Below are 11,280 nucleotides of genomic sequence, written 5' to 3' on the forward strand. Positions count from 1 at the left end.
CTGGACCTAGTACTTTATTATTTTCTTGGAAATGGTGCTATGAATGTAATGTAATGTTAGCAGCCTGGTGTTCGCCACGTTGTGTAGCGTTGTGTACAAGGTGTGAAGCGAGTGTTACTCTCTGTACATGGTGTGTGGCAACTGGCCAGTGTTACTCTGTGTACACGCTGTGTGGCGAGTGTTACTCTGTGTACATGGAAGTGCCACCAGCTTATTAGTTGCAATAACGCATTATCCGCTGGGAGGTGACAGAAGTTACGCACTATAGCTTTAAACAATTTGAGTATTTTATCAACATGGGAAATTCCAAATGTAACCTGCTTTTGACACACAACCCTATCTGTTATGTATAATATATTTTGAGTAAAAGTCTGAATGTAACATGGCTAATCTCTAATTACTGTGTTCTCTGCAGCCTGGCACTTGTATTCAGCCAAAAAAAAGTTTGTTAGAGATAGAAATACCATTCTAAAACCACACAAAAATCCAAAACTGGGGAATGGCGAGTCTTCTCTAGTGAAACAATCAACGGATCATAGAGCATTAATTGAGCTCATCAGATTAATAGTTCTGAAGCAGCAAAAATAACGAAACTAGGCGTTACCTATTATTCCAATATTTCAGATATATATTTTGCCAACATGTTACGCTCATCTCGTTTTCAGGTTGTAGCTACAGTTTAATTTGTGAACATCAGCTGCAATGATATGGATCCATATATGGATCTGTGTGTGTTCCTGAACGTTAACTGTAGTTTGACTGCACACGTATATATTGAGTGTATATGGAGAGGCTGCGTGCTGTTATGTCACCTGTGTTCTCTCAAATGCCCGGGACAAATTTCTCCTAAAACAGATGATAGAATAAAGGCTAATCTTATGTAACAGAGAATATAAATGCGATATGCTTTCTGGTTTGCTAATAGCTACATTATTAAGTGAAGATTGGCTCCCTTATTTACCAGCATCTGAATCACTGATATCTAATGAATGCCAAGCCCAGTCAATGTGATCAGAGTCATCTTAGAAATATTCAAGGCTAACATTTCAGGTAGTTTGAATGTCTACCTAATGAATGGAAATGATAGATCCATGAGAGCAAAATTACATAACATGTTTGAATTGTACATTAATTTGTTTTAAGTAGACTGCTGTTCATTCATTTTGTCATTTGAGTTTCATTATTCCGTTGGATAAATACTTCTTACATAATTATTTTATCTGATATTAAAAACATTCATAAATACTAACTCTGTACAGTCCTAGCTTTCTAGACGGTGATCCTTAAGAGTGTATTCCAGATGTCTTATCTTTTGTATTGTATTTGTATTGTATTGTATTGTATTATCCTGTTTTTTATTCTCTACCAGGCAAAACCTGGACGGGATTGTGCCTTTGGTCAAATGTGTGTGTGAGTATGTGTGTCTGTCTGTCTGCAGATTATCTCACAATCTACTGGACCAATCTGCCTAATATTTGTATGCACATATATGGCTGTATGCTCTGGGACCTCACATGGTTATGGTGATTCATAATTGTTGAAAGACCTGTTCTATACTGTTTAACTTCTTGCTCCTTTTAACTGACTGCTTTTCCAGAAATCAGCTCAGCTGAAAACAACAAGCCCTTACCTAGTATTTGCAGCCCATCATTGTGGCTCCATGGACATTCGTAGAAATGTTCGGTCTCATTTTGAACAGGAGTATCTGCAGATTTATTCCATACAGGAAATCTTATGATCCACTAAATTTAGACATGATACGAAATAAATAAATCTCCATTTTTGTTATCTTTTCCGTCATCTTCAGTGTAAGGGAGTCAGGAGGGACATTTCCACCAGGCCCAGCTGGGCGGCAATCCAGGTGTGACTTGGTTTGGTCTGTTGCTGCATGGCATCATACCGCACCTTACTTTCAGAAGTGGAGTATTTTGCCTGGTCGATATTGTAGACCTGCAGATTTTGTTGATTTTGTAATTTTCTTGATATTTGTGTGTTGACCCTAAGTACCATAAGTAATTGTTATTTCCTATTTTGTTGTGCTGTAGCCTATAGACGAAGTTATAATGTTGAAGTCCACTTCTGAATAACATGGAATGAAAAATGTTTGTGTGTGTGTGCGTGTGTTTTATTTGTTAATAATATATTAATTCTTATAATGATATTGTGTCTATATTTCACATACAGTGCATGTTGGCAGGAAAAGTCAATTCAGCTATGCTTCTGAAATGCACTGCACTGCACCTTTTGAAATGACAAAAATTGTCTAGAATGGCCATGATGACCCTGGGCGGCAGCTTGGTCACCTGGCGGAGATTTGCACTCTTCTGAGAGCACTTTTCTCGTTTGTATTGTACTGTATTTTACAAACAAGTCTCACCTGCACTCCTACGCAACATTTTTTTTTTTATAATCATACCCTTACATGTCAGGGTGAGTTGGGAAACTGTGCTGTGTGTCAATTAAACAAGTCCTTGATGGGATTTATGCTACCTCCCACAACCCACAGTTGAAGGCTCCATAAACTTCAAGAACACAGCATATTTATAAGTAGTCTAGGAATGCTTGCTCAGGATTATTTTAGTGTGATAGTGAACATCTGTTCGGACAGAACTTAAATGACCCCTTTTTTGTCTGAGCTGCAAGAAGCACAGATGCAATTTCTTTTTTTGGTGTTATTTCTCTTTTTTAGCTTAACATCCACAGACTCCACAAACTTACCTTTCTTTTATAATGATATCACGAAAAATCCATGCTTTGTATCACTATCAAATACATTATATATCGACATTAGACAATCTTTTTATAGGTGTAGGAAACCAAATGTGTCGCATATCCTATTAAAGTGAATATGTGCCTTTAGATTCACACTTGTCCTTATATTTGTGTGTGTGCATGTGGTGAGAATGTGTAGCTGCATATCACATTACACTAGCTTTAATAATACAGTACCTTTTAGTAATAGCCTATTGGCTGCAGCTTGTACGCTCAGTAGAACATACTCTTCATTAAAGAACATACACACACACACACACACACACACACACACACACACATACACTTACATGAATCAGACAGTAGAAAGTCAACAGTGCCAAAATGAATCAAATCTGGACGCTGTATTAACATTATGTTGATGTTAAAGCAGGACAACAATTACTTACTTGGTCAATAAGTTAAAGAGATAATTGCTTGATGAGTATTAGCAGTGTCAGCGAGCATATTTAATTGCGGTGTGCATGGTGGAGAACAAATAAGCCCATGCACCCAGATGCTAGCTGCCTACCAGCTGGATCTCAAATGCAAAATAACCAAACAAAAGTCAAACAGAGCCCACAAGCACAAGATGTTGTCGACATCAGCAGCAGCTCCAATGGAGCACAAAAAGCAGGTAAAACACCCTGGCCGCTGGCTAAATCAGTCTAATTTAAGCCACTGCACCAAGCGTAACATTCTCCAACACCTTAAGGGGCTACAGAGAGCTCTCTTAACTCGCCTTGTAAGTTGATTTTATGGCAGGTTAAATACCCTCTTTCATCGATCATGCATGGAATGAATCTAATCCATCAAAATTCTGCTTTAATCTTAATCTCATGACTTGGATGTGGCAACAATTTATTGTGTGCAGCCTGGACTGAAATTGAATGAGGAAAAAGTGCACTTACGCTCCAGGGACTGAAGGATGAGAGACCCTGCTGGCAAAGTTCATGTTTTTTTCTGTTTCTATTAATTTGTAATTATTGCCTCTGATCAGTTTTACATTGAATCACTTCATGATCACAAGAATTCAGACAAGTTAGGTTTCAAGGTTGTTCTGTTTTCTACTGAAACAAACTGAGTTAATGTTTTTTTTAAATGGAGTGTTAAGTAGTGTGAAACGCCTGTTGGCATCAAGTATGTGGTGTTCTTAACTCCTGTTGCTAGGCACATTTCTTTTAGTTGAGATGATGCTATATTAGTGTCAGAAATAGTTATCCAAAATGTTATCCAACCATTAAACCTCTGGCTGTGAATAATGATAATAAACAACTTGAACTTTAATTCAGGCCTGCAGTGTGTCCAGGAGGCACACATATACTCAAGGACCTGCTCAATCTAAAAGAAAGCTCACTTTTCTTTGCTCCAACGCTTCTCAATGAGTCAATTCATCTGCACTTGCTTTTCATCAGATACTTACGTTGCTGTTTTGTTTAACAGTGGGTTGACAAGGTAACATAAGCCTTCCCAACCACCTTATTACACAGGGCTGCAGATGATGAATAAATGCGCAGATAGTTATGGTACATTCCAGGAACCTCATTTTAAAACTGACCTTGTTCATTATCATCTTCATCGCAACTGAGTTTTCTAAGATTGAATACACCCTTCTGGTCTCATTCTCTGCTGTCAAATACTCACTACACTTTGGCATGCCTTCAATTCTCTGTTGCTGGGCTCCTTCGAAGGCCACCTGTCCTGCATCTTCCAGCAGCTCCGGGCCAGTGGCTGTGCAGGAGTCATGCCAGCAACTGCAGCTTCTATTGCCTCTGTCCTGGCCAGCTCACAACCAGCTCCCATGGTGAGGAAGGCTTCACAGCCTGGCCTCAAGCACCACTGCCCAAACAACAGGAGAGGTTCCCTGTGAAATGAGCCCGAGCCTGTGGAGATGCAGCTGTATGTTTTTGTGGCCTGGTGGAGCTGAAAGAGTGAAGATGGTCAACTTTAACCTTGTTTTACTTTGTTTAAAGGAGCATCATGCAACAATACATTTGAGACTTTAATATAGAGTAATGTGGCCTGTAAGCACAAGTAAACAAGCTGCTGCTAGTGCTGCAGCATCTGACTTGAAATCCTTTGCAATAATGCTGTAGCTAAGGGATTTCATTTTTCACTGTTTTTGTAGAGCGTTCACCAAGACAAATACCTCAGAGATCCTGAAAAACCTGCTACATGTGTTAAAATAAGCCCCTTTCACACATGCACTGCAGACCTGAAATTATTTAGATATAACCTGAGAGAGCTGTATGTGAGAACTCAGATCTGTGAATCAGTTGGTTCAGACACCACTTTGTGTTGTTTATGAGACATTAAACACACTTTACCCTGCCAGCTCCTTGGTACAAAGTTCATGTAATGTCCAATTTAGCCCAAGTGTGAATAGAGCAGGAGAATCCACAGTGAATTAGTGGGCTTGTGGATGGTGTTTGTATCTTGGAGCTGGCTGAAAACCAGAAGAAAACATCTGCAGATGATGAAGAAGGGTCATATACACAAAGACACAAAGAAAATGTCTAACTGCAGAGACAAGATTAGGGAACTTCTGTCAGTAAGGGCCAACACCAAAACTGTCAGACAAATTTAAGGAATGGCAACAGACTCAGTTAAATGTAATCCACGTCACATCCTGCCTCCTGCATGCTCTACCCAAATGTTACCCCACATCCAATTCAAACGGAGTATTTCCAGTATGAGACGCACCTGACATGTGAAAGGTAATCTCTGGACAAGGTCCACAGAATCGGTCTGGATATTGTGAAAATGGCTTAAGTCAACAACAGTATTATTAGACAAGGCCAAATGTATTATCATCTGAAAATCACCAACACCAAGCTCAGAGGGCTTTGGACAATAAAGGAAAAGTAGAATCCACAAACCTTTGCTGCTAATCAATCTCCATGAAATCTCACGTTCTGTTTAAAACCTTTCTCTGCATTTCTGGCCTCACCCTCCAGCCACAATACAGCAATCCACATCTTAAGACAAATGTAAGCCAGGGATGTAAAGTGAGCAGGGCCAATGGCCCCTTGCATACTTCTTACCTCCGTACTTCTGGCGCCGTTGCACAGACCGCCCTCATCTTGAAACTCAGCCTTCATTTTGATCCCAGCTACACACCTGTAAAGTTTCGTGACTGTAGTTTGCAGGGTTGTGAAGCCATCAAGGTGAAAATATATGTCCACAGACATATGAACACTTCACAACCACTTCTTGCTACAAATGTCTCCAAGACCACATTTTGTCTGACTCACAAGGTGAAAACAGCACTAGCCCTCCTGCTGCAGTTGGTAATACGGGATCACATTTTTTGATTCATAATCCTAAATGTTCTTATTCTGAAGCATAGTGCTGGATAATGTCTTCTGACTACATCTGAAGGTAAAATTGTTTATAGCTTTTCTAAACAGCCAGGTCAAAAAGTCTGCTGTCATCGAAAGGGCGAGACACAATAATCTTTTAAATGGGACTAAGAGCGTACACACTTTGGTTGTCTTTTCTCAAAAGCATTAATGGTGTTGCACTTATTGGCACAAAGTGACAGGTACAGTTGTGTAAAGAATGAAAAAGGGTCGAGAGAGAAGTTTAAGCACCTGTCTACGTTCTCACCACCACACACAAAGCTGAAAATATAGTGGGCTTGTCTGTGTCAGAAAGTTACAGAAATGGTCAGACTCTGGCCTTCTAATTCTGAAGTCAGAAAGGTGAAGAGGGGGAGTTTTTTTAGATGCTCTTGTATGATCCGACAAGCACTTCGCCTGAGGCATACTGACACCTTAACAGCTATGATGTGGAGGTAGGACAAAAGTGGTTAATCATTGTAATTTTGCCTCCCAAAGCCTTTGTCAAAAAAGAAAAACATTTCAGACTTGTGTTTTGACACTGAGTAACATCCACATTCACACAGAGCACCTTTATCTGTTAGAGGGAACCATGAAGAACCCAATCTTCTGTAATTTAGTGTCAGTAAAACTGTGTTCAGTTTGAGTGTGCTACTGGACAGTGCAACTGAAAAATTAATTATTGTATACCAACAAGCACTGCAAAGACTGAAAGCTTCTAGTTACTAATTGTTAACTTCCACTATTTAATCATATCAGTTAACTTTTACGTTATCATTACAGGAGCTTTATATGACATGCAGATTATATCTATGATTCAGAGTCCAATTCAGGTTGTCTGCCCTCAGTTTTCAACATGGAGGTAGCTGAAACGGCAACAGCTAACAGTTTTCACAGGGTGAAGAGCACTAACAATAGCAACAGCACTGACAGAGCCGACAGTGTTAACACAGGGAGAACCAGAGGCTGGGCGCTACGCTTCTGCGATGGTGGCATGGGCCCATAGCAGTTTTAACTTTAAGGTTGGCGGCAAGTTCACTCTCTGTTCGGGCAAGTGGATTGCCTGACACGGTTGTCCAGTTGGGGAAGTGAAAGATTGATGTGATGTCTAATGTAACGTTATCTGAAAGCGTACTGCAGACTTTATTGCTGAAGCTGAGCTGCGTGTGCAAGTCTGTCTAACCACCAAGCATTGAACAGGCCTGATTAGAAAAATCTGATATACTGGACATCAATTAACTCTCTGGGGTGAATGATGTCATACAAAATTTCTTTCAAATGCTGCGTTTGCGGATTTACTTTGTTTTATCCAAAAGCTAACACCAACCACCATGCCATTTCAAGGAGGGCTCCAGTGTGATCGTATCCCTTTGTGATCCAGCCTTGAACTGCGGTGTCTTTTTTGGGAATTTGTCAAATAAATCCATGACGATAAATCCGACACTAAGATTTTTTTAAAATCCTTTTTTTACGTGTTGAAAACACTTGTTGATGTTAGCTAGCAATTAGCGGTCCACAATGCACTGGGTCGAGTCTGCCGACAAATCAGAGACTGTGGTCCTGACATATCAACCAATCAGAGGCTGCATTCCTGACTGCGTGGGCGATGTAGATTCATCCTCTATCTGTCTACCACAAAAACAAAAGCCCAGTTTACAACACATACAGAGGAAGCATTACTTCATTCTCTACTCAGGACGCCATTACTCACTTTTATCTTTGCATTGCTAATAGTTGTTTGCTGCTGTAATAATGCTCTGAATGTTGTATACAGAACCTTTAAAATTGCTATTATAATCTATATATGAGATTAGAATGAATAATTAAAATCTGTCTCAGGCAATTTAACCTAAGTGATAGGGACTGCTGTTTCATATATTTGACATTTCCTTGTTATCGAAGATCTACATCATCAAAACATCTAAAAATTTCTTTTTCCATATGAGAGCACTGTTGAGGCTCTGATAAAAACATTAAAAACTTTAAGAAAAACAACTCAAGTGGATACCTTTCGAAAGACTCTTTCATCCAGAATAAATAAATGATCAGTTCCTCAGAATTTCAAACTGAATTTTGTAGAATTGTCTCACTATGCATTGTTAATGTGTTGAAATGTCTGGAAATGTTTCCGCTGTCTGAAAATGTGTGATTTGAATATGAGCGGGTGTGTGTGTGTGTGTGTGTGGTGTCATCTTTCATCTCCAAGAGCACAGGCTCAATGTCAAGCTGCCAGCTGATAGACGGCTTTTGTGCGCTTCCCTCTTTCTAGTCTTCATTCCCCAAGTAAAGATTCTGCATCAGTGTGTCCCTGGAGGTAAAGGACCACACTGGAACGCCGAGACAACAAAGAGTCCGCACACCTGCATAAACATCACAGGAGTTTTCATGTAAAGGGAGAATTAAACAAGCTGGAAAACATCTGCACCATCACTTGGGACAAGCGCGCAAGAAATGACGTGCTCGTGAACAACAAACACAACAAGGGCCAAGTGAGTGATAATCACAATAATGATGATAATCACCGACCATCCAGGCAAAGAGAAAATAAAGTTTGAACAAATTACATGCTGGTTAATTTTTCCTCCACCACGCATAGAATTGAGTTGGCAGTGGCTGAGCAGCTAACAATGATAAATTGTCCATACCTGCGATCATATTAACAATAATTATTGTATTAGTGTATTTCATACAGTGATGAAAGTGGACTCCGTGAGCCGCATACAAAGTTGTCCCACTGGAGGTGGAATGTAAAAGTGGAATCTTTGTCATTCCTCCTTGTAAAGTCATTTCCCATCATGTTCGCTTTCTCTTTCATCAGGGGCCGGTATTGTTTCGGCACTGCTCCGGCTGACAGAGTGTAATTTACAGGTGGAGCCAGGCTTCCTGCCATCCACAATAAATTGGTCTCCATTTTCTGACATCTAGGCTTTTGGAAGTATGATTTCTTTGATCTTTTCAGCCCCACCAGACGTTTCTTGGTATTCCATTTTACATCATCACCCTCTCTGCCTCCTTCTCTCTCTTTCTTCTCGTCCTATCTGTCTCTCTTTCTGTCTCATCAAACTATCTGCCTCCCCTATTTTTTTTCAAATCCTGTCACTTATCTTTTCTTTATCGTTTGTCTTACTTATCTCCTGGTTTCATCTTTTTTTTACTTTTCCCTCTTGCTGTGCTGCTGTCATTATCTGCAACATACCATGTCATGCCTTTGGTTGCATCTTAGTAACCGGCACAAGCTTTGTGTGAGTTTGCACACTATGCGCCTGTGTATTTCTGCCTGTGGATTTCTTTTTCTGCATATACATGAGAATATAAAGTCACATATTCTAAATAAAGGCATGTGCACATTATGTTTAGGTTCTGACTGTGTGTGTGTGTGTGTATGGAGTTAAAGCTTGTATTATTGTAGCAATATTGTCTGTAAATGTGTGTGAAGAATTGGGAAACAATGTCAAACTGTAAATTAGGGATGTAAAGAGTACTAGAATGTTCTTGTATGTACTTTTAAAAAAGTTATTCAGGTAAAAGTACTTGAGTTAAAATGTAGATAAAAGTCAGTTACAGTATCTCACATAAGTGAGTACACCCCTCCCATTTTTGCAAATATTTCATTATATCTTTTCATGGGACATCACTATAGTAATGACACTTGAAGCACTGCCACTGAAGCAACCTGTGAGCTCTGGTGAACTCCATGCCCAAAAGGGTTAAGGCAGTGCTAGATAGTAATGGTTGGCACACAAAATATTGACACTTTAGGCACAATTTGGACATGTTCACTGTGGGGTGTACTCACTTATGTTGCCAGCTGTTTAGACGTTGATGGCTGTGTTTTGAGTAATTTTCAGAGGAAGGTAAATCTATACTACTATACACGCTGTACACTGACTACTTTAAGTTATATCAAAGTGTCATTTCTATAGTGTTGTCCCATGAAAAGATATAATGAAATATTTGCAAAAATGGGAGGGGTGTACTCACTTATGTGAGATACTGTAAAATGTACTCTTGAGTAATTGTTAATGCGTTACATTTTTTCATACAATGATATACCTTTAGGCTACAAAATAAACTGCATTAAATGTCAGTGTTCTCACTAGTGGGAAAAACATCTCACCACAGAGTTCTTATGCCCAAACCATCAGTAAAATCCTTTTTAAAGAGCAGCCTGGGCATGCAGCTGATTAGCAATTATAAATATAAAGCCACCTTCATCATTGTAGCCTCGTTAGAATTAACCAGGAAAAAGGAAGAAACTCAGACAATTAAACAAAAAAAGACAGAAAATGAGTTTAAAAAGCTACAGACACCTCAGTGGGTGCAACAAGCAATACAGATTTTCACTATAGCCACAACCACACAAATATTAGCAAATGAGCACAACACTTAGTGCATGCACACAATATAGTTATTGACGTTTTCATCCGGAGAAAAAGTTAAGTAAGTGTGTTGTTATACTCACCTTTCTGAACATCATTCTGCACATTCTAGGGCTCAGCAGATCAATACCAAAATATCGTCATTACAGACACTGTGTTATCATCTTGAAGATCAATTCTAGTGTCAATAGGATTCCAAAAAGGGAAAGGGATCCGTTTCTGTCTTCTGCATTGTACCCATTTGTATTTCAAGAGTAAAACTGTCTGCGTAAACAACCTGGCACGCAACGGCATGCACTCTGACTAGCTTAATCTGACACATGATTGCAGTGATGGTTGAATGAAAGAGGAAAAAAACTTAGTGCTGCAACAGAAAAGAAAGGAGGGGAAGCCAAATTCTTTACCATCCAGACCCCTGACACAGAGAAAAAAGTTCACTGAAGATACTCTATAGAGAGGCTCAGGCAAGGAATATCCAGGTATATAGTCATGCAATAAATATTTTAGTTTAACTGGATCTTATAGAATAGGTTAATTTTACATAATCAAACTGAAAGTGTTCATCATTAGCTGTTATTTTAGCAGATTGATTATTGATCTCATAAATGATTACACACTACTCTTCCCTACATGACAGTAGGTCAGCTGCTTTTAATAATAAAAAGTAGCCTATTGATGTCGGTATCAATATCAGTGATTCTGGCCCTATATTACTTGGTAACGGATCAAAACCACTGGTAGTGCAGTCCTCCACAATCTGCTCCAGGTCGAACCTCTCTCTACTCGTTCTCAAAGCATAATAGTCCTCA

The sequence above is a fragment of the Epinephelus lanceolatus genome, chromosome 12 (assembly GCF_041903045.1).
Source record: "Epinephelus lanceolatus isolate andai-2023 chromosome 12, ASM4190304v1, whole genome shotgun sequence".
Classification (NCBI taxonomy): domain Eukaryota; kingdom Metazoa; phylum Chordata; class Actinopteri; order Perciformes; family Serranidae; genus Epinephelus; species Epinephelus lanceolatus.